Source organism: Cebidichthys violaceus, unplaced genomic scaffold (assembly GCF_023349555.1).
Source record: "Cebidichthys violaceus isolate CVI_PGR_0920_01 unplaced genomic scaffold, fCebVio1.0.p SCAF_48, whole genome shotgun sequence".
Taxonomy (NCBI): Eukaryota; Metazoa; Chordata; class Actinopteri; order Perciformes; family Stichaeidae; genus Cebidichthys; species Cebidichthys violaceus.
This window is the reverse complement of record NW_027176683.1, coordinates 896,340-898,839: the sequence shown is the minus strand read 5'-3', so window position 1 is coordinate 898,839 and position 2,500 is coordinate 896,340.

Here is a 2,500-nt window from a genome sequence, read left to right as displayed (position 1 = left end):
AACAGTACAACTGAATCCTCCCCCACACAGCAGCAGACGCACCTCAGGCAGACCGTGATACTTTCACTTGAACCTGGTCTGAGGTCCTCGTGTTCATCTGGAGAGCGAGCTGCAGTGTCTGGAGAATGACTGGACCTACTGGTCCTACTGGACCTACGGTGCTGTTGTTGTTGGCTTTGTGTGCATCGTCGGCTCAGGAGGACAAAGGTTAGTAAACAGCTTCTTTTTTTATTTATTTATATATCAATAAATATATATATATATACACATGTATGTGTATACATGCTTTTTGGTATATGTGTATATATACATATGTATATATATACACATATACATACATATATATATATATATACACAACAACAAAAGTATGTATGTGTGTATATATATATAAACATACACATAAAACTATACATAAAATTAAAATATATAATAATATAAAATAAATATATATATTTATTTATTTTAAAGAAATATTAGAAAGAAATTTAAAGCAATGCATACATATCTGTAAATATATATATATATATATATATAAATATAAATATATATATATATATTTAAACTAATATAATCATAAAAATAAACAAGAAACAAATGCATGTCGCGTTTAAAACATTTCTGTGAACTCCATGAAACATTTGCTACTCTTCTCATCTGACTCTTGAAGAAGGTAAACAGGTGTATCACCTACAATGTTGAACACGTCCTCTAGGCTGTTTAAAGTAAATCGATGAAAGAAGGTGAAATCGGCTTAATAACACACCATTGCCGTGTTGGTCCATTCTCGTGAAAGCAACATCTCACTTATTCATCACAAACATGCAGCTACACTCAACGATGAACTGGTTGGACACGTACATCCATGTTCTACAGACACAGATGTAAACTGTACCTACACTGTTTGGTGGAGGCACACAACGGCGAGGTGCTGATTCTACTTTTTATTCCTTTCTCTTTGCGCTGCAGTCACCTTAGAGGTCCGGTACCCACAGAGGAGCGTCACTGCTGCCAGAGGCTCGTCGGTCAAACTGTCCTGCGACGCGCTGTACGACGTCCAGCTCTGCGGCCTGCTGCGGGTCACCTGGTTGGACCCGCAACGCGCCAAGCTGACCGACCCCGGCAAGTACTTCACCACGGTGAACGAGACGGACGACGGCGTGAGACGCAGGCGGGTCGTCACGGAGATTCTCGACCTGACGCCGAAGGACGACGGTGGATTTCAATGCATGGCGGAGTGTGAGACCGGAGTGGTGGGGATGGGGCATTACATCTACGTCACCGTCGGAGGTATGGAGGAGCACAATGACATGAAACTCTCATCAACATCATGATTGAAATTGCTACAGATTTGGCCCTCAACAGCTATTGATTGGCATTAAATGTTGCACAGGCATTCCTGTTCCCCTGAGGATGATCCCTCCTTACTTCTATAGAATGCGTTTGATCTTTCGTTCGCACTTGTCTGGTGTTCTCTCTTCAGGCTGACCATCTGAGGTTCACAGAGGATTACCATCTTGCAGCGAGTGGAGTGCACCAGGCTCTGCTATACAACAGCATCTCGAGGGAAACCTCACATGTCGTCCATCTTCAGTGAACGGAAGGCGTCGAAAATAAAGTTTCTTTACGACTTTCTTACGTTTCATCATCTGTCGTCACCGCTTTAGTTGCCGTTGCTCGGCAGATGAAAGATGCTTAAAGACAGTGAAGGTGAAGGTTAGAACCCAGACAGTAGTATTACTTCATTCAACATCTGTACAGCTGAATACTAACGTGAGTATTAAAACAGGGAAGAAACATCTGGTCCTGACATGATTTCATATCAGCAACATCGGCGTGCTGGATTTTAAATAGGTCTGAAAGCAGATGTTCTTACTGTTACACTGTAACTAATGTGTACTTTTGCTAAATCTGAACATTGATCCCAATCTGAATATATATTAGGAGACATTATATTATGAAACAACATAGAAACTCATCAACCATCAGATGATTTTGCCATGTTAGGTCGTATCGTTCTGTAGATGATTTCACATGAATGTAATGAAGTTTAGTCTGCTTTGTAAGGAACTTCATTTGCTGAATTAGCTGAAAAAAAACAGACATAATAATAATAATGGATATCATGTGTTTTATAACAAATTCACAGTCGATTGATTTTTAGAAAACACATATCAGAATAAATACAGGATCCATATTGCTCAACCTCTAATTTACAACAAAGACAGGATGGTAAAAATGATCTGGTTTTGTGCCCAAAGTCAAAATAATAATAATAATAATAATAATAATAATATGCACATTTTCTGTTTTGGGGAACAAAGCCCTGCACACGTTTCTAAAGTAAAGGCTGAAAACCAGGGAACCAACTTTCTGTCCGTGTAGAGAACTTCTACAGCAACAAAACCTCCATTCAAAGTCCTCCTCACGACTGTATGAGGGACAAAACCCCCAAACTAGAGCACCGAGTCTGACGCCACAAACAACCTCCAGAATCCCT